Source organism: Muntiacus reevesi, chromosome 1, assembly GCF_963930625.1.
Source record: "Muntiacus reevesi chromosome 1, mMunRee1.1, whole genome shotgun sequence".
Lineage (NCBI taxonomy): Eukaryota > Metazoa > Chordata > Mammalia > Artiodactyla > Cervidae > Muntiacus > Muntiacus reevesi.
In genome coordinates, this window is record NC_089249.1 from 254323430 (window position 1) to 254350420 (window position 26991).

Consider the following 26991-nt stretch of genomic DNA (forward strand, 5'->3'; position numbering starts at 1 on the left):
GAGTTGACTCATTGGAAAAGATCCTGATGCTGGGAGGGATTGGGGGCAGGAGGAGAAGGGGACAGAGGATGAGATGATTGAATGGTATCACTGACTCAATGGACATGAGTTTGAGTAAACTCTGGGAGTTGGTGATAGATGGGGAGCCCTGGTATGCTGCAGTCCATGGCCTTGCAAAGCATAAGACATGACTGAGTGACTGAACTGGACTGATTATTTATCTAAGTATTGCAAGTGGGCATAAAACTGATAGAAACTAGTGGGATAAAATACACAGAAAGTGAAGTGAATGTTTTGGTTCTATTAGTACTGTGTACTATGTACAATCCAAGAGACATGCATATGCCTTTATGGAAAATCAGCAAATGTGGCATACACAGCAACAGGTATATAAACTGGGTTTCCCTGGTGGCTTAGTGGCAAAGAATCTGCCTGCCATGCATGAGGTTCAGGTTCCACCTCTGCGTCAGGAATATGCCCTGGAGAAGGGTATATATAATCCAGCTGCAATGCCGGATACCTGGCTCCCATCCCTGGGTTGGGAAGATCCCCTGGAGAAGGAAATGGCAACCCAATCCAGTATTCCTGCCTGGGAAATCCCATGGACAGAGGGAGCATGGCAGGTTACAGTCTATTGTGTCACAAAGAGTTGGTGACTCAACAACAACAACAACAGCATATAAACTAGTTCAACAAGAGAAGAGTGACATTCTAGGAAGAAAAACGAGTGCAAACACAGAGACAAGTCACTCGTGAATCATCAGTTTAGATAAAGTGTTCAAGTTAAGGGGGGATTGAATAAAAAAGTAAGAAGACGGGAGTTACCTAGGAAAAGGGTGATGTTGATATGATGACTGCTAATCATCATTATTTGACTAGTTAGTAATTTTGAGTTACCCTATGGATCACAGTCCATTGAAGGTTTTAAGTACAATCTATATTGCAGAAATATGTATTTGGAAGAAGTGTGATGAATTATTGGAAAAATGGGAAACTGGAAAACAAGAAACTGAATTAGAGTTGAGATGGTTTACGGGTGGAGCAAATGAGGCAGGTCCTGAAATGTGAAGTAAATAGAATTAATAGGATGAGACTAGGCCTGCTAGGACTTCAGTTGGTAAAGAATCTGCTGGCAGCGTAGGAGATCCTAGCTTGATTCCTGGGTTGGGAAAGTCCTCTGGAGAAGGGATAGGCTACACAGGCCAGTATTCTTGGGCTTCCCTCGTGGCTCAGATGGTAAAGAATCCACCTGCAATGCCGGATACCTGGCTCCCATCCCTGGGTTGGGAAGATCCCCTGGAGAAGGAAATGGCAACCCAATCCAGTATTCCTGCCTGGGAAATCCCATGGACAGAGGGAGCATGGCAGGTTACAGTCTATTGTGTCACAAAGAGTTGGTGACTCAACAACAACAACAACAGCATATAAACTAGTTCAACAAGAGAAGAGTGACATTCTAGGAAGAAAAACGAGTGCAAACACAGAGACAAGTCACTCGTGAATCATCAGTTTAGATAAAGTGTTCAAGTTAAGGGGGGATTGAATAAAAAAGTAAGAAGACGGGAGTTACCTAGGAAAAGGGTGATGTTGATATGATGACTGCTAATCATCATTATTTGACTAGTTAGTAATTTTGAGTTACCCTATGGATCACAGTCCATTGAAGGTTTTAAGTACAATCTATATTGCAGAAATATGTATTTGGAAGAAGTGTGATGAATTATTGGAAAAATGGGAAACTGGAAAACAAGAAACTGAATTAGAGTTGAGATGGTTTACGGGTGGAGCAAATGAGGCAGGTCCTGAAATGTGAAGTAAATAGAATTAATAGGATGAGACTAGGCCTGCTAGGACTTCAGTTGGTAAAGAATCTGCTGGCAGCGTAGGAGATCCTAGCTTGATTCCTGGGTTGGGAAAGTCCTCTGGAGAAGGGATAGGCTACACAGGCCAGTATTCTTGGGCTTCCCTCGTGGCTCAGATGGTAAAGAATCCACCTGCAATGCCGGATACCTGGCTCCCATCCCTGGGTTGGGAAGATCCCCTGGAGGAGGGCATGGCAACCCACTCCAGTTTTCTTGCCTGGAGAATCCCCAGGGACAGAGGAGCCTGGCTGGCTACAGTCCATGGGGTCACAGAGTCGCACATGACTGAGGGACTTAACACAGCACAGCAATGCCTGCTAACTCTCCACGTTGGTCAACTCAGAGTCTGGCTGTGCCGTTCTTGAGAGGAGGGATACTTTTGGGGGAATGATATATTGCATTTAATTTTGAACATGTTGCATTTAAGATACTACTAGAGATACACCAACCCATGCAGAAAGGATCTTTTTAGTATTCTAATAGTTGATGCATACCCAGGATGTCTGCCATATCCTGTTTGTCTGTACTTTGTATTTACTTGCCTTGCTAATTAACTCTATGTTCCATGTACCTTACCATCTCAATAATGCTCATAGAAGTTCCTTTGTTATAAAATCTTATCTTGAAGGCATTTCTCCATCAAGCTGTAAAACAGTATCATAGATTTAAACATGACATAAAAATAATGCAATTTTGAGCAATTTCCAAAGTGATTTCTCCAAAGAAGCCATTAATTATAGGGCTTGGAAGCGACGTATGTCTTAATGAAATTGGTTATTTTAGAAAGATATCTTTGCTAGTGGGACTGAAGAGATTGACATCAAGAAGGTCTGAAATTAGAAATATACTGAAGAAATTTAGGCATGAAGTAACTCAGAGATTGAGGGTTGTGAGAATGAAGGAAAAGGAATAAACTCAGAGGTATTCAAGAAGGAAGAAACAACAGTACATTGCTAAATTGTATATAAAGAAGAAAGATATAGAACTTTCTATGATGTTCATAATTTATGACTTTTCCAGGAGACAGAATCACATTATAGATTGTTGGCAAGTTTCCTGATCAGCAGGTTGCCAATTACAGTGTGTGTTTGCATGTGTGCACACTTGCATGTGTTTGCTGTCTCGATGTGTGTAAACCTTAAAAGAGAAGAAGGGTAATGTTCATTTACCTATTCTCAAATGAGTGAGCTCATCTTTCATTTAGCTTCCATTTTTAATCTTCAGGGACATGTTTTTATAGTAAAAAATTTAAAGGCCTCAGCATTTCTGGTGGGTTTAATTTGGTAATAGGGAATACATTGCCAGCTCCTTCAGGTTTCATATGCTCTCTGTTTATCATTTAAAAAAAAAAGCTATCACAGTCTTGTTTATTATTCCAAGCTGTGTCCTTTGGTCCCTCATGTGCCTTTTCTGTCTTCTGTTGGCATTCAGGAACAGATTGAAAGGAACTCTCTTTGGCAGACCACAATGATGAATTTCACTGATTTCTGTGATACTCTAATAAATAGCAACTACTACAAGGCATTGATCCTAATGTGGGTATCACTAGGGGGCCCTGTTCAAAACACTTTTAAAGCTCTTTTTTTCAAGGTAAAAAATACAGGTAATCAACATTTCATTCAAAGTAGGAATTATGATTTTAAATGTTCTTTCATTAACTACCTGATTAACCTGGAGATTTTATTCTTCTCCAGAAAATATTTATGGGAATTTAGATGCTAAAATAGAAACTTACTTTACCACATGTAAAATAGATAGCTAACAGGAATTTGCTGTATGGCTCAGGAAACTCAAACAGGGACTCTGTACCAATCTAGAGGGTAGGGATGGGGCAGGAGATGGGAGGCAGGTTCAAAAGGGAGGGCATACATGGGTACCTATGGCTGATTCATGTTGCGGTTTGACAGAAAACGGCAAAATTCTGTAAAGCAATTATCCTTCACTAAAAAATTAATAAAAAATAAATAAATGGAATAAAAAGTAAAACAAACAAAAGTTAAGAGGCCATGAATGCATTCCTCTCAGAATTTATTTCATAGAATTCTTTTCCACATTTTTGCTGATGTAGTAGAACTGTATTTTGCACCAAGTAAAATTTTCCTGTTGTCTTGGAAATGACTGGAAATAAGTAACCTATCCCTGTGAGATTCTAGAAGTAACAGCAGGAAAGAGGAGCCTCAAATCCTCCAGCCTGTACACCTTCAGTTCCTGTTCACCCAAGCCACTGAGCTGCCGCCCCAGAGTTCTAAGGGTAAAGACAAAAAGCTTTGAATCAAGTGTAAGATTGAAGTTTTAATGAAGATAACACTACTATCTATAGCAAACACTAAAATCTCATCGTCTCAACTCAGCAGACCTTCTTGCTTTCATAAACTATCAGCCTGCCATAAGGAAACAAGAGGGTGAAATGGTCCAGCTACTGCTCAGGAACCAAGGCTGACAGAGGCTTTGCCATCTGTACCACCTGGGGTCCTAGAGCATCATGGACTCTGATGTTACCGGTGTTAAGGATTCTGCATGAGTGCATTTTTTTTAAGGGTTTGTCCCATAAGTGGAACAGATCAGTTCCATTAGCTGGAAATGTCACATTTATTCACATCTAACTGCAAGAGAATAAATAAATAAATATCTATTCTACCCACGTGCCCTAGGAAAGCAGTGAATGGGTTTCATGGAGGTAGGTAGCCTATGCTCCAAACACTGATTCTTCAGTATTAGAATACGATCATCCTAACAACTGAACTTGAGTGAAGAGTTACAGAATCAGGGCAAAATGAGGGTAAGAAACCAGTTGCCATCAGGAGAATGTACTTTAGCATAGGAAATGAGGAGGTAATCTTTGGAAAAAATAAAGTAATTCCATGTCTCTACCCCTACATTGAAATTCCTTTAAAAAATCAGGTCTTCTCAATTATGTTTTAATAATTTTCTTCATTAGATATTTTCATTTACACAAAAATAGACCTTCTTGAATAAACCAAATATAGATGACATGACATTCAAATCTACAGAAATGTCTTATTTAGTAATTTTTGTGCCAAATACAACATCAATACAGAAAAAGGTACAAAATAGAAATATAAATTTTAATGAAATGTTACATAAACACTTTGTGATCATCGTGGACATTAAGAAATAAGATATTTGTAGACTCCTGAAGCCTCCCTTGTTCACTCTTAATATACTTCTCCTTTCCCCACAAAGTAATCACTCTTCTTTTATAGTAATCCTTTCTAGGTTTTTTTTTATTTTTCTTAGTTATTATTATATTTTAACTACTTAAGCATGTATCTATCTCCAGACATTACAATTTAGTACCTCAGCTTTTTCTTCATGCTTATAGAAACAAAACAATCTATATTCTTTTGTGACTGGCATCAGCTACTCAGTATTATGTAACTAGATTCATATTATACAGTTGTATAGTTTGTTTTCATTGCTATATAATAGTTTATATATGTATCCCAGTTTATTTATATATTTTACTGTTGATAAACATTAGAGTTGTTTCTAGTTTTACTCCATTCTTAGTTAATGTTGCTGTTACAAGCATATTTATACATATTTCTTCATACAGGGGTGTATGAAGAGACTTTTAGAAAATAGATATACTTGGATGGAGGTTGTATATCTCCACCTTTCATATATCATGCTAGATACTTTCATGGTGATTATTCTATTTTAACACTTCCACCACAGTTGTATGTGAATCCCACTTATTTTATACCCTCACCAACTCTTGTTCTTGGTCACTAGATTAATTTTAAGTTTTCTAGTTTATACATACTCTTTTTTTTGTTTAAATTTGTATTCTTTAATTAGTAATGATGTTTAAAAAACACCTTCTTATTTGTTTTTTGGGCACTGTTTTGTACACTTTGGTGAACTGTCTTTTCAAAGCTCTCTTTTGGTAATTATCACAAATACATCTGTAACTTATATGTATTATAAGTTTTTTGGAATGTACTGTTCTAAATATGACAATTAGATCACATTACTTAAAGTGATGTTCAGCTTTTTAAAATTGTACTGGTTTTTGTCTACTTTTTATATTATTTAGGGAGATTGTTTAACATTTTCCTATAGAATTACAGATGTGTCTGTCTGTTACATTCATTTTTATTTCCGTTCTTTTAAAGCTAAGTTATCAGGTGTACAAATACATAGAATTATTATGCCTCCCTATCCAGGTTTTCCTTTATCATGTTAGAATACCCCTCTTTATGACATTTCATTTACTACTTGCCTTAAAGTCTACTTTGTTTATGTTAATACTGCTATACTTTCTCTTGGCTAATGTTTGCATAAACATACTACTTTTTTCAACTTAATGTTTTCAACCTCTGTCATATTTCAAGTATGTTTCTTAAAAGCAGGATATAATTATTTTTAAATCTACTATAACAATATCTGTGTCTCAATTTAAGTGCACTAATGTAGGACTTCCCTGGTGATTCAGATGGTTAGGAGTCTGCCTACAACACAGGGGACCCAGGTTTGATCCCCAAGTCAGGAAGATTCCCTGGAAAAGAGAATGGCTACCTACTCCAATATTCTTGCCTGGAGAATTCCATGGACAAAGGAGCCTGGTAGGCTACAGTCTCTGGGATCACAAAGAGTCAGACACGACTGACTGAGCAACTAATGTTTTCACATTTTCACTTTCATATTTAATGTAATTATTGATATAATTGACTTTTGCTATGCATTCTGTTTGTTCTGTGTTCTTTTATATCTCCTTTGCTTGCCTCCTTTTTATATTGATCAGATGTCTTTTAGTATTCCATTTTATTTGTTCCATTACCTTGCAATTACATATTTTCTATTATTTTGTTATTGATTACCCTAGAAATTACCAGATACATTTTTACCTATTAAAATCCTTTGTACTTTTTTAATATCTTAAAATATTTCCACATAATGTAAGAATTTTGTGACAATTTAACTGTTTATTCACCTTCTTTCATTTCTAACGTCATATTATTTTCCTGCTGTGTATAATATAGCCCCACAGAGAACCAGTTATCATTACTTTAAATAGTAATTATCTATAGGTCTTCCTACAGTTTTACCTTTTCCAGTAATCCTTGTTTGTCTTGAAGTTTCATGCTCTTCTGTAGCATCATTTTGCTTCAATCTGGAGAAATTTATTCTTCTCATATTTCATAGGTTTCTTGGTGACAAATTCTCTCACTATTTTAACCTTAATATATTTTTCTGTTGCTTTCACTTCTGAAGAATGGTTTAACATAAGATAGACTTCTAGTTTGAGATTCTTTTTTTTTTTTTTTTTACTTTCTTTCTTCACTTCATAGTTGTCATTATTGTTTCTGATAAATACAATAACAGTTGAAAAGCAACCACCAGCCATATTGCTTCTTTGAACAAAATATGTCCTTTTTCTCTAGCTGCTAATATTTCACTTTGTTTTTTGGCAGTTTGACTAAGATGCACGTAAATATGTTTTTACATTTATTTTTCTTGCTTAAGGTTTGCTAAACTTCTTGAATAGCTCTATACTCCTGTTTAGTTATTTCTTTTTTCCCTTGAGGTCACTGATCATACTTTCTGATGTAAAACTAATTATCTTTTCAGTTCTAGAGTTCTATTTTCATTCCATTTTTAAGAAGCCAATTTCCTATTGAAATTCTCACTCTTTTTATCCATTCCATTATTCTTATACTTGTATTTTTAAGCAAGTTTATATTTTAAAGTCTTTGTGTGAAAATGTCAATACCAGGAATATTTATGAGTCTTATTTTTTTACATTAAAAAATAGACAAACATTTATATTTTTGCCCCTTTTTTGAATGCCTTGTAGTTTTTATTGCAATCTGGAAATTGTACAGTGGTCCCCAATCTTCTTGGCACCAGGTACTGGCTTTATGGAAGACAGTTTTTCCACAGACTGGTATGGAGGATGATTTGGGGATGATTCAAGGGCATTACATTTATTGTGCACTTTATTTCAAATCTAATGTTGCCACTGATCTGACAGGATGCACTAGTTGGTGGCCCAGAGGTTGGGGACCCCTGGTAGGAGAACTATAGAATTTACAGATGATTTTTCCCCTTCAGAGAAGTTTCCTCTTCAGTGATGTGAAGTTCTAATCACTCCAGATAATCAGGTAGGGGTTGGGTTTGAGTGGCAATTTTAATAACTCTTAATCCATGTGCAGTGTGTCCCCCATCCCTCAAAGTCTCTCTCGCAGACTCTTGTTTGAGAATCTCACCATTCTTTGTATCTTTATCTCTGAAAGATGGAAAGCAGTACAGTTCTCCTCTTTAGAGATTTTGAATCAAGATCCTTAGACTCCTGCCCAGAGAAGCTCATGTTGTGGCATTTGTGGAGAAGGAGATCTAGTTTCAGGCACACGACAGCTTTCCAGTATGACTCTGCCTCCTAAGTACTGTGATAAAGGTGGACATTTCTTTATGCCTTTTATTAGTTTCTGATGAGCACCTTAATTTCCCATGTTGCCTCAGAACTGAGCTGGTTTCAATTAGGGAAAACTGACCATGCTTTAGGAACTTTTCTAGATTTCACTCTATCATGCCAACCTGTCAGACCACCAGTAATTAACTAGTTTTTCTTTCCTTTTAGTTTAGCTGTTCTGCTCAGCCCAAGCCTAACCTTTAGCTTAAAACCAGAATTAGCAAAGACCCACAATATCCCCTGGTGATTCAGACAGTAAAGAATCTGCCTGCAATGCAGGAGACCTGGGTTTGATCCCTGGTTGGGAAGATCCCCTGAAGGAGGGCATGGCAACCCAGTCCAGTATTCCTGCCTGGAGAATCTCCATGGACAGAGGAGCCTGGTGGGCTACAGTCCATGGCACTGCAAAGTGTTGGACATGACTGAGTGACTAAGCAAACAGCACAATAATTATCATTCTTCCTAGCAAGGGCTATTTCTTCTTTCAAATCTTTTTCCATTAAATATTTATTTTTTTCCTTAGAAATATAATCTCCATAAAATTGTGATTACAAATTATCCAGTTTTCTTTCTGATTCTTACAGTAAAAATGTTAACCTAGTATCTCCTTGCCAGAGGACAAACCTCAGAATAATCACTTTTTCAAAGTGCATTATCTCATTTTCTTGATCTTCAATTGTCAGTTTACCAAGTATTTCAATTTACTTTTACAAAAAGCTTATTCTTGTCTAGATACAGTTTGGTTTTTAAATCATATTAAAGCATAAGTCTTTTTCTTATGATATTCACTCCTGATTTTCTGTTCTATCATGCCCAGATAACCCATTCCATTTTGTGCAAAATATAATTTCTAGAAACACTAACACTCATTTGATTATTCTTTGTGACAGTGATCTGAAGTTTCAGGGGAACAAAAGTCCATGAAAGGAACAGAGAAAATGCCCAGTGAAAAGAGGCCGGGTGACACAGACTTTAAATGTGCAATTGTTCTGATGCCAGATTTCCTCCCAAGCAGTGCCAATTGGCAGACACAGAAATCCTCACCTCCTCCCAGTGTTAAACTCAGCAGTCAAAAACTAGATGGAGTGGGAAGTGTTGATTTAACACCAGGGAAGAAACACAGTCTTATGCTAGCTTTAGTAAACATTTAAAAGAAGGTTTTTAAGAGTGTTAACTTAAAAGGCAGACGGAGGGACAGAGAATAAGAGCCGAGGAGCAAAGATGAGGGAATTACAAGAGTGTGGGGAGAGGCTCCCTGACTGAGAGGGAAGAATGAGGCTTGCAATATCTAGAGTGTGTGAGGGCATGCTCAGCTGCTTCGGTTGTGTCCTATTCATGGGTTTCTCCAGGCAAGAATACTGGAGTGGGTTGCTAGGCCCTCCTCCAGGGGATCTTCCAGACACAAGAATCAAGCCTGCCTCTCTTAAGTCTCCTGCATTGGCAGCTGGGTTCTTTACCACAAGGGTCACCCGGGAAGAATTCCATTTTAAGTAATATTTATAACAGATTGGATCAAATGAGATTTTCTCTGTGTCCACGTAATTGTGTACAGAAAAACCTACATGTGCATAAATGTCTGCTTAACGTATTAAGTAAATACATATATGTGCATATACATATATAAAATGTATATGCAAATGTATCTAAAAATCTATTTCTGGGTCTGTAAATGTCTTTGTTGTTTTCTCTCCCGAGAAATACAGATAATAAATACATATGTATACATATATATATAGTATACATATGCATATGTACATATATGCACATATGCATATATAAATATATATATGCAATTATATCTTAAAAAGCTATTTCTGGGCCTATAAATGTTTTGTTGTTGTTTTTTCTTTTTCTCCTTAGAGATACAGAGAACAAGTTTTATCTAAGAATGACCTCTATCTCCACAGTTATACTTGTTTCCATAAAGCATACTACATTAAACACTTTGATGAATACAAATTCTTTTGATGAAGTTGGTGCTATAGATGTCAGTATGACATAGATCTTGCTTTGAATTAACTCTGTGAAGAGAGAATGATAAAAGAAAACATAATTAAAATATGCAATATAAACTGAAATAACAAGTTTGTGTTAAATGATAGCAAAGAGTAGGAAGTATTGATATCAGAGGGAACTATAGTCCACCTTTGGGACCCCAAAGGGATGGGTTCATTCCAGGACCCCCAGTGGATACTAAAATCCAAGATGCTCAAATTCTTTGTACAAAGCAGTATAATGCAAGTGTCTCTCCATATTCCTGGGTTCTATATCTTTGGGTTCAAACAACTTGGATCAACGGAGCTAATTGTGTAGGAATGTTTCAAAGAGGAGATGACATTCAGATTAGGCTCAAATGACAAAAATTAATTTTATATATCTTCAGTCTCTCACTTCCTTCTGAAAAGGTCACTTCTAAGGTATACAGATATTTAATATTTTGAATATAAATAAAAGAGAAACAGAGTTCAAGTGTGTTCATTTTTTTTTTTTTTTTTACCCTAACATTAGAATTAGACTGGAAGCCCTACATAGTAAGCTTTTATATTCATGTGGATCACACAATTTATTCTTTAGAATTGTATGTTTTACTCTTGCATTGAATACTCTGGTGGCAGTGGTTTAGTCGCTAAGTCATGTTCTACTCTTGTGACCCATGGACCATAACCTGCCAGGGTCCTCTGTCCATGGGATTTCCTAGGCAAGAATATTGGAGTGGGTTGCCATTTCCATCTCCAGGGGATCTTTCTGACCCAGGGATTGAATCTGTACATCCTGCTTTACAGGCAAATTCTTTTATGCTGAGCCACCAGGGAAGACCACTGAATGACTTGAATTGAAATCACAAAGAAAGTTGCTTTAAACTTTGTAACAAATTTGCTAATTAGCAATATATAGTACAGTGTCTATGAAGGGCAATATGAAGGAGCTATTTCAATAGAAGAAAAATAAAATATTACTTTGTTAACTATGTCACATGAAGTCAGACTTGACATTTACTTTGGTGTATTTTACTATGGATTTTATTTCAGAACTTGTCAACAAAGAACTGGTAGTTAAGAACATTAATATCAGTGATCCCCAGGTAAAGAGGGCTTTTTGTCTCTACTAAAAAAAGTTACAAATTGAAAGGCAGGAATTTCCTTCTTGTAAAATGTGTTATGTTAAAAAAAAAAAAAAAAAAAGAAGAAGAAAGAAAGAAATGCAAAAAAGCAAAATGGCTCTCTGAAGAAGCTTTACAAATAGCTGTGAAAAAGAGAAACAAAAGGCAAAGGAGAAAAGGAAAGATATACCCGTTTGGATGCAGAATTCCAAAGAATAGCAAGGAGAAATAAGAAAACTTTCCTCAGTGATCAGTGCAAAGAACTAGAGGAAAACAATAGACTGGGAAGGACTAGCGATCTCTTCAAGAAAATTAGAGATACCAAGGGAATATTTCATGCAAAGATGGGCACAACAAAGGGCAGAAATGGTATGGATCTAACAGAAACAGAAGATAATAAGAAGAGGTGGCAAGAATATGCAGAACTGTACAAAAAAGATCTTCACAACCCAGATAATCATGATGGTGTGATCACTCACCTAGAGGCAGACATCCTGGAATGTGAAGTTAAGCGGCCCTTAGGAAGCATCACTATGAGCAAAGCTAATGGAGGTGATGGAATTACAGTTGAGTTATTTCAAATCCTAAAAGATGATGCTGTGAAAGTGTTGCAAATCAATATGTCAGCAAATTTGGAAAACTCAGCAGTAACCACAGGACTGGAAAAGGTCAGTTTTTTCATTCCCATCCTAAAGAAAGGCAATGCCAAAGAATGCTCAAACTACTGCACAATTGCACTCATCTCACACGTTAGTAAAGTAATGCTCAAAATTCTCCAAGCCAGGCTTCAGCAATACGTGAACCGTGAACTTCCAGATGTTCAAGCTGGTTTTAGAAAAGGCAGAGGAACCAGAGATAAAATTGCCAACATCCGCTGGATCATCAAAAAAGCGTGAGAATTCCAGAAAAGCATCTATTTCTACTTTATTGACTATGCCAGAGCCTTTGACTGTGTGGATCACAATAAACTGTGGAAAGTTCTGAAACAGATGGTAATATCAGACCACCTGACCTGCCTCTTGTGAAATCTGTATGCAGATCAGGAAGCAGCAGTTAGAACAGGACATAGAACAACAGACTGTTTCCAAATAGGAAAAGGAGTACATCAAGGCTGTATATTGTCACCCTGTTTATTCAACTTACATGCAGAGTACATCATGAGAAAAGCTGGGCTGGATGAAGCACTAGCTGGAATCAAGATTGCTGAGAGAAATATCAATAATCTCAGATATGCAGATGACACCACCCTTATGGCAGAAAGTGAAGAAGAACTAAAGAGCCTCTTGATGAAAGTGAAAGAGGTGAGTGAAAAAAGTTGGCTTAAAGCTCAACATTCAGAAAACTAAGATCATGGTATCTGGTCCCATCACTTCATGGCAAATAGATGGGGAAACAGTGGCTGACTTTATTTTTTTGGGTTCCAAAGTCACTGTAGATGGTGACTGCAGCCATGACATTAAAAGATGTTTACTCCTTGGAAGAAAAGTTATGACTAACCAAGACTGTATATTAAAGAGCAGAGACATTACTTTGGCAACAAAGGTCCATCTAGTCAAGCCTATGGTTTTTCCAGTGGTCATGTATGGATGCTCTGCTGCTGCTGTTACTGCTGCTAAGTCGCTTCAATCGTGTCCGACTCTGTGTGACCCCATAGATGGCAGCCCACCAGGCTCCTCCGTCCATGGGATTCTCCAGGCAAGAGTGCTGGAGTGGGTCACCAGCACCTTCTCTGATGGATGTGAGAGTTGTACTATAAAGAAAGCTGAGTGCTGAAGAATTGATGCCTTTGAACTGTGGTGTTGGAGAAGACTCTTGAGAGACCCTTGAACTGCAAGTAGATCCAACCAGTCCATCCTAAAGGAAATCAGTTCCAATCAGTGTTTATTGGAAGGACTATTGTTGAAGCTGAAACTCCAATATTTTGGGCACCTGATGTGAAGAACTGATTCATTTGAAAAGACCCTGATGCTGGGAAAGATTGAAGACAGGAGGAGAAAGGGGATGACAGAGGATGAGATGGTTGGATGGAATCACGGACTCAATGGAGATGAGTTTGAGTAAGCTCTGGGAGTTGGTGATGGACAGGGAGGCCTGGCGTGCTCTGGTTCATGAGGTTGCGAAGAGCTGGGCACGACTGAGCAACTGAACTGAACTGAATGCCTCAGGACCCTTACAGTTCCCCAGGGGGGACTTTTGGGAAGGATGCTCTACTCTTTCTGTGGATTCCATGTGAGGGCTCACACGTGAATTTTTGAGAACTTTGGCAATTTGAAATCTCTATAACTAAAATTCCACCTAGGAATTTAGTGAAAACATCTCTGCAGTATTCTTTCATGCTGCTATGTTCATCCATAAGTGGCTGCGTTTCCAAAGGACCAAAATCTTGTTGAAGATCACATGTTTGTGCATGCGTGTGTATGTGCATTAGTCAGTCATGTCCGACTCTTTGCAACCTCATGGACTGTAGCCCACCAGGCTCCACTGTCCATGGGGTTCTCCAGGCAATAATGTAGGAGTGAGTTGCCATTTCCTTCTCCAGGGGATTTTCCAGACCCAGAGATTGAATCCAGATAGATCACTTGGTATAATAAATAATAGAAGCTGTAAAGATATTTATATAAAACAGTTGATTAAAAACCTTGCTGTCTGTGAAAACTCTTTGCCAAACTTCCCCTATCCTTTATTTTGTGACTATAAAATCAGCTTGGTCAAAGTGTATAGTAAAAATTGATTTTAATATCTCTAAATAATTTCTCAGATAGATGCTGGGAAAATAAAAAAACAGTGATGGCATGAATAGTCTGTTTACAAAAATAATTTGAAGTTTTAAATCATTTGATTTAATACAATAGCATATTAGTCCAGAATGTAAACTCCCTAGGCACAATGATCTTGTCTAGTTTTTTTCATTGTAGCATTTTCCTCAGTATAAAAACAGTACCAGGCATGCAAGTGAACTTCAATAAACATTTTCTGAATAAATGAGATAATGAATTACATTCTCTTTTTGTTTATGTCACCCACTAGATTTTTAAGTGTCTTCCTTATCTGAAACATTCACTGTAGTATAAATGTAGTTTCTTTCAGAATATAATCATAAAGATTGGACACTTTCTAACATGATAACCTCTGCAGGTGCATTCTCCACAGGTATTGTCTCTCCTAATCCCCACAACACTATAGTAAGTATTATGACTGTCTCTATTTTACTGTACTTCCCTGATAACTCAGTTCATAAAGAATCCACCTGCAATGCAGGAGACCCCAGGTCAATTCCTCAGTCAGAAAGATCCCCTGGAGAAGGGATAGGCTACCCACTTCAGTATTCTTGGGTTCCCCTTCTGGCTCAGCTGGGAAAGAATCCCCTTAACCCCCACAATTCTGTATTAAGTATTATGGCTGTCTCTATTTTGCAGATAGTTGAGGCTAAAAGAATTTAAGTATTTAGCCCAAATAGTTCAGTGAGAAGCAATGGACTCCCCAGGTGGCTTAGAGGTAAAGGATCTACTTTCCATTGCTGGAGACACAGGAGACATGAGTTGGATCCCTGGGTTGGAAAGATCACCTGGAGGAGGAAATGGTAACCCACTCCAGTATTCTTTCCTGGAGGATTCCATGGACAGAGAAGCCTGAAGGCTACAGTCCAAGGGGTCACTAAAGAGCTGAACATGTCTTAGCAACTGAGCACACACCTATTTGCTTCTGGAAACAGCTCTTTAATCTGTGTTCAGCCACCTCCCCCAATCCTGATAATCTGTCTACCATCATCTCTCAATGTCAGGGAAGAGAATTAAGCTTTCAGAAGTGAAAATGCTTGTGGTGTTTTTCATATAGCAGCATTTATTTTGGAATGTTTAGCTGCTTTTAAAAGCATCCATGAAAGTTTGCCAATTACCCAGAAGATAACAGCAACAGCAAAACACATTTGAAATTCTGAGGAGTAAAATTTTTCTTCACTTTCACTGCAGGCAGGAACCTGGAAAAATATATAAATTTCCATTTAAAGATTACTGTCTCTAAATTCATCGCTCATGCATCCTGATGTTTCATTATTCATTCTTCAATTGTAAAATTGTAGGCAGTTTAGGAAAGTGATGAAGATGATTTTGAGATAAAAGACATGATTCACTGAAAGTAATATAACAAAGGGTCAGGAATTGGACAAAAGAGAGAATGACAATACACTTTATTTCATTACATCATTTACTGCTGGCAAAACGTTGGTGATTAATTAAGACCTTGGTTTCTTTTTTCATCTTGGGAAGATCACACAATCTCAGACTCATCCTTATGTGTGATAGAGCATGTCCTCTGCCTCTCGGCTCTTTTGGATTGCAATTTCTTTCATGGAATTCTGTGAGCAATCACTGAACTCTGATATTTTATTCTCTTTTTAAATCAAAGTTTTAATTCTGGGCAGGTGGCTCTTCTTGGCAAGGAGAGGAAGGAGGCATCGCTTAGTTGCTGCGGCCTTTCTCTGAAGGTCCTAATTGACAAGGGAACTCTTTACAGGTGACTGAAGGAGTTCCCTTTGTACTGGAAATCTGTAATCTCTCTGTCGCTTTCTGCATGCAGATGACAAGCTTCTGCCAGCTTCAGAACTTCATATCCTCTAGCTTCAGAGACTTTTGTGATTTCCATCCATTCGAATTCGTCCAAGCCAGTGAACTATTCCCATCTCCAGCATTCTTTCAGCCAAACCAATCCGCCGTTATCACAAGAGAGGTGCCAGGAACTTTGTGAATTACATGCTGTTTCTCGTGTTTACTGATGCACTGGTATTTGGGAAAGGGCTACAAAAAATTTTATTTTAATGTTCAGCACATTTCCGTTGAAACTGAATCACCCCTCCCAACTTTTCCTTTCCACTCAGAGCTGAGTTTCTGAGTGTGAAACCTCTGGGAGAGGGAACTGAAGTAATTGAATCGGATTAGACAAGCCAGCAGAACAAAGTCACATTCCAGGAGGTGTTTCCAGCATCGAGTAGATGAATTGTAATTATTTAAGGATTAGCACAAGCTTGAGATGAGGTCCATTCTGAATACTCTTCCCTGTGTATAAACAAAAGCAAGAAGTAGTAATATAGGCTGTTTAAGCTTCTTTTTATCTTTAATAGATTTCTGTTAGAGCTACGTGAACTTGAAAAACTGCTGCCATAGTGAGCAAACCCGCTCATTGTTTTTCAATAAAACGTTAGGCCCAGCTAAGCCCTCAAGTCTAGGGAGAGAGCTTAATTAAGGCTGCTTCTTTTACCTTAATTTACTGGGACCATGCTTTGCTTTATGCCATAGGCAAGGGGAATTGGGCCTATCATTTGTAAATAAAGTTTTTATTTCAGGAGAGTTAGATTTACAGAAAAGTCACAAAGATAGTATGGAGATTTCCTATACATCCAGTATATAATTTCCCTTCTTGTTGATGTACTACTGTAGTATATTTGTTACAGTTAGTGAATAAATAAGGATATACAGATGTTAAACTCCATATACTACTCAGACTTGTTTTTTTTATAAAGTCCCTTGTCTATTCCAGGATCCTATTCAAAATACTACATTTAATCATAATGTTTTCTTAGGCTCCTTTTGACTTGGAAATTTTTTCATATTTTTCTTGTTTTTTGATTACCTTGTGCTTTTAAAGCATACTTGTTGGATATTTTATAGAATGTCCCTCAATCTGAATTTGGCTGCTATTTTTCTTATGGTTAGACTGATATTATGAGTTATTAGGAGGAAGATCAGAGAGGCAGAATGCTATTCTCAACACAGCATTTCGTCTATACTATAGCATGCATCTTATCATCATGACTTATTACCAGTAATAGTAACCTTGTTCACTTCTTTTTCTATACCACACTCTTTGAAAGCAAATTATCAAGTGTAGACCACAGTTGAGAGGTAAAGATTTATATTCCGCTTTACTGAGTGAGGGGTATCTACATAAATTGTTTACAAATCTATACTGGAAATGTTTCACTTCCCATATTCATTGATTGATTAATTCAGCGCTTTTTTTGGTATCAGTATGGATTCATAGATATTTACATTTTGAATTATAATCCAATACTGTGTTACTTATTTTGTTGTAACTTTGCCATTGGGAGTTATTTCAGTTGGCTTCTGTGTCCCTTTGACATGTTTGTTTTTTCTTTGTTTTATCATTTAATTACTTTCTGGACTTCCCTGGTGGCTCAGATGAAAAAGAATCTTCCTGCAATGCAGGAGACCCAGGTTTAATCCTGATTTGGGAAGATTCCCTGGAGAAGGTAATGGCAACCCACTCCAGTATTCTTGCCTGCAGAATCCCATGAACAGAGGAGTGGTAGGCTATAGTCCATGTAGTTACAGAGTCAGATGCGACTGAATAATTAAGCACATATACACGGGGTTGATAAATGCTTCAGGTTCATATTGTATATTCCTTGTCCCAGGTCCAGAAATTATCCATTTCTTAAAGAATCTGAGGTTCCTTTTATTGGGGAGTTGCATGAGGTACAAAAATCGGACATAGGGTGCACTCATTGCTACTGGGGGATCATTGCTTTTAGAACTTTTCAGTGGACAAAGTTAGGAAATATATATGTGTATCAGTCTCTATATTATGCTAAATCTGAGTTTATACTGTCTCTGATTCTGAACCAGTATCACGGTTCACTTTGGTTCATTCTAGCCATGCTCCTTGCCCATCTGTATCTTCTCACTCTGACAATTGAGAAATCCAATTTCCTCCAACTCACATTCATTTACATACTTGTTAAACCCTGGTATGAATGTACAGCAGTTTCAGAATTGCTAACTTACACTCCCATGAAAAATAAATTTATCAACTAAAGTATAGTGCATACAGCTATATGTACGTCTCCTCTAGGTCTTTAATCTGTGTTCATTCATTTCTGAAGTGTCTTAGGTCAGCATAGCTTTCTCCTCATTAATTCCTTCCAGTGAGATTATGTCATATTTTTGTAATACAGCTAGATTCTTCTCTCATAGTTTTCATTCCATCTTGCTACCTCTGTCTATCCTCTAGTTGATTTTATTGTTTTGTATTTTGCATACACTGAACTTAGTCCTATATAATTCTGTGGGTTATAGCAAATGGTTAGTGTCATGAATCTTCAACTATAGTACTACACAGAATATTTGCATAGCTCTAAAAATATCTCCTGTGTTCCCTCCATTTAATACTCTTCCAAACCCCTAACAATTAATAATTTATTTGCAGTCAGTATACTTTTCTCTTTTCCAGAGTGTCATATAAATAGAGCCATACTCCATCAAGCTCTCTCAAACTGGCTTCCTTTACATAGCAATGTGCATTTCAGATTCATGTATGTTTACATGCAGATTAAGAGCTTATTCCTTTCGACTACTGCAAGGTTTGGACACATCACAATTAGCTTGTCCATTTACCTATCCAAGACCGTCTTGGTTATTTCCATTTTTGTGGTTATGAATAAAGCTGTGAGAGTTTTCATATAGACATACATTTTCAAATCATCTTCATAAATACCTAGGATGGCAATTACTGGGTTGTGTGTTGTCTTTGTTTAGGTTCATAAGAAACAGCCAAACCAACTTTCAAAGTGACTGTACCACTTTTCATTCTCTAAAGAATGAGAATTCATGTTGCTCTGCATCCTTGTCAGCACTTGTTACTACCAGTTTTAGTTTTTAATTTTAGCTATTTCTAATCAGTTTATAGTGGTATTTATTGTTGTTTTAAGTTGTATTTCTTTACTGACATTATGTTGAGTAATACTTATTTGCCTTCTGTACATCTTTTTTGGTGAGGTGTCTCTACAAATAGTTTGCTCATTTTTAAGGTAGGAATGTTTTTTTGGCTTGTTTTTGTTTTTTTGCTTATTGTTAGCTTTTTTTTTTTTAAGTGATCTTACTAATGAGTTTATTGGTCTTTTTTATGTAGGTCAATGTTTCAGATTATACATCCCACATGCATCAAAAATCCTCTAAGATCCTTATTAACTGCAGTATTTTGGGCCCAATTCTAGATCCAATAAATTGAAACCTCTTGGAACTAGGACTCAAAATGCTATGCATTTCACAAATTCTGCAAGTGATTCTTGCGCACCCTAACATTCATGAACTACTGGTGTATAATTTGTTGAGCCACTTCATAGTTGTAATTGGGTGTTGATGAGGCTCTTCTAAATCACTGACTTTCAAAAATAGCTGTACATTTGAATCATCTTGGGACATTTTTAAGATCCAAATACCCACGCCTCTTCTTAACCTAATGAATCAAATCTTTTAAGAATGAGATCCATTCATCATTCTTGCTTAACTTTCCTCAAGCGATTGTGATGTACAGCTAGTATTGAGTATCACATTCCAAATTTCTTAAGTATTCAACAAGCCCATTCATTGTACCATATTTATTTTGAGCAAATAGGTTTAAAAAGCCCTATATATTTTTCATTTTACTCATTGAGTTTTAGTGAGATTAAAGTAAATATTTATAATTTACATGATACACATGACAGAACTGCAATGCACATATCAAGTCATGGAAACACTTAATTCTGATGTTATATGATAATAAGATCTTGTGTTTTACAGAGGTCATATGCTGGCAAAATTCAATCTATTTCATTTTAAAAGAAGCATTGGGAGATGCAGCAATATCCTTCAAGTAGCCTATACTGGTATGGTGGCCCTTTAAATGATAAACATCCTCTGGTCTCAAACTTTTCTCCATTTATATTAATGTATGGTCTCATAACTGTTCCATTATATCTCTCTACATTTGACAATATTTAGCTATTAGAAAAAGAATGATAAAAGATCTATATTGCACTATTTAAGTGTTATTTAAAGGATATGTATGGGTTTCCCTAGTGGCTCAGTGGTAAAGAATTCACCTGCCAATGCAGGAGACGTGGGTTCGATCCCTGGATTGGGAATAACCCCTGGAGGAGGAAGTGGCAACCCACTTCAGTTTTCTTGCCTGGGAACCCCATAGACCAAGGAGACTAGCGGGCTACAATCCATGGGGTTGCAAAGAAAGACATGGCTTAGTGACTCAACAACAACAATTAGTTATGTATTGTTACGATAAAAAGAAATGCCTCCCAAATTTAGTGGGATAAAATAACAAACGTTTATTACCTCACAATTTCAGGGATGAAAAATCAGGATGACTTATTCATGTAGCATTACTTCAGGGTCTCTCATGAATTTGCATTCAAGATGGCAGCAGGGCCTGCTGCTACCTGAAGGTTGAATTGAGGCTGGAATATTCAATTCCAAGATGACTCATTCACATGGCTGCTGGCAGGAAGCCTCAAGTTCCTTGTTGCACGGGTCTCTCCATAGACTGCTGGGTGTTCACATTGACATGCAGATCACTTTCCTTAGATTATGTGATCCAACACAGAGATCTAAGAAGGAAACCACAATGCCTACCTGACCTAATCTTGAAAGTTGCACATTGCTATTTCATCACCTGTTATTCATTCAAAGCAAGTCATTAATTAAGTCCAGCTTATACTCAAGAGAAGAGGAATTAAGCTCTACGTCTTAAAAGGAATGGTATCAACTAAAGTGTAGACATTTTAAAAAGCATCAGAGCATCCCCTCAGTCTTTATATGAATTATTTTCAAAAATGTTTTAAAACATTAATAGCAGCATAAGATTTTATTCACTGAAAACTAGCAATAATTACAATTACTACTCAGTTCAACAATATTTATTGAGTACTTCCTGTATGTCAGATATTGTGCTGGATTTGACAATAAATGGGAGAAATAAGATCCAGGAGTTTAAATTTAGCTGGAGTCAGTTTGGAGAAGATAGAAGTAAAAGCTATATTTATTTTGTGCCACATATTCTGTGAGTGATAGAAGTATATACAGAGCATGATTTAAGAACAGAAAAAGGAAACAATCATGCTGGAGGGGCTGGTTGGAGATTTGGTCAAGAGAGGCTTCCAAAGACAATGATGGCTGATATGTCCTGAGAGATAATTGAATAATAGTTCATCAGAATCATGAAAGGAAATGACAGACTCTTGCTAATAAAATGGCACCAGAAAACACATAATACTTAGGGGAACTCCAAATTATTCACTTTATCAAGTATTTTTATACTTAAGCACAGAAGGAGATAAGTGTAGAAATAAAGTGAGCTTTGCATATAAACCATGATAAAGAATTCTACTTTATTATAAAGTAGTAAATACTTAACTGATCGCAACATTATTACTACCATAAGCAAAAAACACCACAAGGAACTTTTAAGCATTGCAGTAAAGTAATACTGTTCTCATAGTAAAAATTACTTAAAATTAACTGTGCTGATCAAATGGTTAATTAAATGAATACATTCTACTTCAGAGTATGCTAATAATTATAATCTATTAGATGAATAATTTCTCCTTTCATTTTATTCAGCTAGATACAGAATGTCCTACTTATCACAATTTCAAATATATGGAAATCCAACATATTAAAGCAAACATTATGCCAATAAGAATCTACTTTGAGTTTTCTGTAATTGCCCCCACTGTGTTTGTCCACCTTTCTGCTGTCCAGAATATGAAATACATTTTAAAATGTTGAATAACTACTATTGTTCTGTCCTACATTTGCTAACTTGTTAGGGGTGTTGGGTGGGGATGAGATGTAAAGCCACCCAGCAGGCTGGCTTTAGGAAGGATCCCAAGTGCCAAGGCTCCCATCGTGTGAGCTACTTCTCTGAGTGTTCAGACTAAGCATGAGCCAGAGTGTGAATTCAAAGGGGAAAATAGGAAAGTCAAAACCAGGGAAATGTAAGCCAAGATCAAAAACCAGGTTTATTCAGGATTTGAAGAAGACACTAAAGATAATGAGGGAGCTTACCAAGGTGATTCAAAAACTAATTTCAAGAATAGAGCCATGTACCCAAAAGTGCACAGGTAGGCAACCAAATACTGTGTTAATGAAGGAGGCAGGTATAACGATATAAGACCCATAATGTCTATAGTACCTCTTTTCCAAATCCTTAGAAAACTTATTTTTATATCTCCTTTTGTTTAATTCTGATAATCATGACTTATAGTATCTAAATGCCAATATTCAAAGAAAATTATGCTTTTCTGTATGTACCCTCTTTTTTTGTTTTCTTTGACTTAAAAGAACAATATTAATTTAAGCAGTTATTCAGAACAGGGAAGAAAAAGACTCATTTAAAAGAGATGATGATGAAAATTAAAATGGAGATGTGGAGGAACCTGTTAAGAAGGATCGATTAGTGCCATTTTCTTTCACACTTATTTTCTTTAAGTGCATGGGATTTGTTTCATTTTTCTTGCCAGATAGTGCTGCTTTGAATAAAAATAGGAAACTGTGTTCCAACACCATAAGCAGAGAATGGTTGTGATTCATTTCCAATAAATGGGAAGTGTGTTGCTTTTTCCAAGACTCCTCAGAAATTGGTTGAGCATCAGGTGCATCTGTCTGACTCCTCCAATCACAGATGCACCCTCTTGCTTAGTTTTGTGAAAGCTTTTCTCCTTCCAATATATCCTGAATCTCTATATGGATTTTAAAATAGATGCCATATTTTCTGTCCAGTGTTTAAATTAGGCAAGAGTACAGAAGAGCTTTTTTTTTTTTTTTTCTTCCCAGGGAGAGAGAAAGAGACAAATGGATATGTTCTCAGTTGAGTATAGGGGTAAGAAGGATTTATAACTATTTTTCTGAAAATGCCTATTATTCTCCCAAGCTTCTAGACACTGATATCTTTGACTGTCACCATTGCTGCACTCTAGGCTGTGGTCTTCAACATCATCAACACTAAGTGTTTTCCAAAATCATGATGGAAACAGACCCTATTCTCAATGAGTCAGGTCATTTTAGTTTGAGATATGTGTCCACTTGTCAAAAAGCTATAGACTTCAAGACTGCCAGTGACAGATCTGTAGTTAGTCTAGCTAGGACACAAGGGTGACGAAAAAGAAAAGTAGAGCTGGCAGGGCTTTTTGGTATTAGGCAGATGTCCCTGCTTTCTTTCTTTTCTACTGGAAAACTTTTCTTATTGTACACATCTGTTTTCTCAAACTGCAACTCTGCCTCCCTGTAGTTTAAACCTATTGGTATATTTCAGTTTCTACCCTGTTATACAGGAGGTTCTGCATGTCTCATAAAATACATAAGCTGTTGCTATAGTTCATTTTAGTCTTAGCACTTATGGTCTTAAGAGTGATGCTATACAGAATCATCTAATAAAGGATCTCAATCCCCAATGTATTTTACTGGAAAATAAGATACAGTGACTGCTGACTATTTCTTTATTGCTTACTTTTTTGTGTATCAGAGTTAATCATATGATAATTGCTCAATAAATATTGTGAATTGATTGAGAGTGTTTTTAAAACTTAAATGTCTAACCCCCATTGTTAGACATGAATTGAAATCCTAAGGTAAAGGGATGTCTTGCACACTGCAATGGTTGTATAAAACCCATCAAAATTTTTGGCAAGAAAAGCATTAGTGTTTTTTCTTTTAAATTTATCATTTTTAATTTACAGAAATAAAAGTAATTGGATTTTTATTCCTCCTTCTAAACACAGAGTTTATGAATTTTTTCAGAGATACTTTGTGTTCTTGCTCTTACATCACTGCCATTATTCATGCAGAGTCAAGGGAACCACACATAAGAGATTAGATTAGAAAGTTTTCAGGATTTTTTAAATTGTAGAAGTCCATGATTATACTCTTAAGGAATTAATTGTTCATATTTTAAAGTGAACAAAATTCAAATCTACCTCAATGTATTAATGTTAGAGATTGTTCCCGTGACAATAAATTCATTTCTAATGTTTTCTATTTTGCTCATTTCAATATGAATTCATTGATGATATCTGCATCTAAGTAAAATGAATTTTTTGGAATTATTATGGAGGCTCGGTCAATCAACAGGGAACTGGAAGAGGAAACTTTGAAATAAGCAGAAGCCAAGAACAAAGATGCCCAGTGTGGTTATAACTGAAACAATGTAGTCAGGATGTTGAATGGATAACACTCTGCTGAATGACCTGTGTATATCATCTCCTCTTTACTTCCTAGCACCTTAGAGATTAACAGTGTTTAAATCACAAACTGGCCCCCTAGATCGCCTCAGACAGGAGAGGATTAAAGGATCTCTGAATTACAACTTCAGTCCTTTTATCATCCAATCTGGGAAACTAGCAATAGATATAACCTTCCCACCAAGCCTCTACACACAGGAATGAAGATATAATCCCCAAGAAGAAAATAGAGGAGATAAAAGGAGAGGCTAAACCTGAGTGACCCCAGATGATAAATCTTTACAACATTATGAAGTGGTTCTACAAGGGGTATGTGCAGTACCTTTCAGCTACACAGACTTATATTTTCTTCTTTGCATCTATACCTGAAGTGCATCCTGTTTGAAAAACTAATCAGGTATCTCTCAAACTTTTAAGTTAAGGCTCTCAGTTTGAGTCACATTCCCTTTCATTCTGCCCTAATCCCTAGATATGTACTGATTGTGCATGCAGGACTCCACTTCTCCTTGACTAATGGAAGGAAGGTGAACCTCTGTGTCACCAATTAACTCTCGTATAGGTTAAACCCCTGGTAGAATAAGATGACTTGTTGCAACAGTGATTTGAAATGGACTAAGCAGCATTCGCTGTAGTCAACATTCAAAATCCCATTATCATCAGGTCTCCAAGGAGTATTGTTTGATAAATACTATTGAAATAACAATTTTGTCATTACTCGTAGAGTGGCAAGATTCTTAAGTATGAATTGTGTGCCTTTAAGCACGGGTGCACTATTTGAATTTCGGCAAAGATGGTTATGTCTGAAAGAATATGCTCATTAATCTTTACAAACAGGTTTTGGGGTTATTTTTTAATACTGTTTGATATAGAAAGAAAATAAGAAGTTGGTCTTGTTAGCATTTTACCATGAATGCCAATAGTTATTTTTCTCATCTGACTCAATAGTTCGTGCCCTGAATCCATAAGGACATTGAAAACACAGGCAGTTTCAATGTCCTAATCTCCATTTTGATGGTGCTACGATTGCCTGTGGAAGAAGTGCTTATTTCTTTAGAACTGTTTTGATATTATCTTACTTGTTAAACAGGTGGAAGAAGTGTTCCGCCTTCTGAATAGATGCACTGGGGTTTCCAGGCACTTCCTGTGTAAGTTTTTCTTTCTCATTTTCTGTTTTGTTTTTTATTAACTCATTTACTTTTTCACTTTCTGATTGACTCCATATGTAGTATAATCATGCAGTTTTATTTCACTTATTAATTCAGAGCATTCATGTTTATTTTAAAAACTCCTATGAAACCCATTTGCACTAAATGACTAAATAAAGATATGATGTGTCTTTATGAGTGAGGAAACAATAGTAGGAACTCTTAAATGTGCAGCCTCTAATTCAGAATGACTGACACATTAAATCATATCATCCTGCTATACTGTTGTGCTTTAAGAAATTCTTATTCTCAGAAGTAACATAATTAATAGTTGAGAGAAATAAGACTATAATATTTAGTTTGGTTGAAACAGAAAAAGCACATTTGGGAAACATTTACTGGAATTCAAAGAAGATGGATAAGAATCAATTTTGCCTGTTGTCTACATTGCTGTTTCATTCTCCAGTTGCCAACACACCATAAATTGGTACTAGAATTAGAATTTTGACATATTATTAATCAGAGAAATAAATATGAAACAGCTTGATGAACCCTGGTATGAGACACAAAAATTCAAATAAAAAGTCATCCCATATGTGTCATTTCTTGCAGGAGCTTAATATAATTTAGTAAATCATATTGTAAATTTCAACAAGGGATACAAGCTCACTCTTCCTTATTTTTAATGGATTTTTTTGAAGGGAAAACATTAGTTTAATATCATAAAATGTGTTTTCACATATCTTTGATCCATTTCTCATGACATTCACATCTACATTTTAATTCATATTAATTCTAGGCTAGTAGTTTATATCTGAATTAGAAAAATTTCTTTATGTTGAGAATTCTTGTTAGACTGTCTGAGAACTATAACCACTCTTGTTAGACTGTCTGAGAACTATAACCACTGTAGTTTATTAAACTGTACTACATACATTGAACTTTTAATATATCAACAGAGAATAGGCTACACCTCATGTTGAACGCTGGTTGGTAGACTATTAAAATTATCCAGGTACAAGCTACCCTTAGTAGAGTAAAGACAGTGCTGGTGATAAATGGATTTGGGAGAGGGATTCAGCCCCCTCTCTAAGTGCTAAAATTATTAGTCCTGTGGGGTGAACACGGAGAAGGCAATGGCAACCCATTCCAGTATCTCGCCTGGAGAATCCCAGGGATGGGGAGCCTGGTGGGCTGCCGTCTATGAGGTCACATATAGTCGGACACAACTGAAGCGACTTCGCAACAGCAGCAGCAGTGGGGTGAACTGGATGTGGAGACAGAGGAAGACGCCACATATGACTCTCATATTTCTTTTGCAAGAAACTGGATAGATGTTGGTAACATTAACAAAGATAAGAAACACTGAATCGACTATCCAGACTATTCCTTTCCACTTTTGTTCTCCTACTCCCTATACC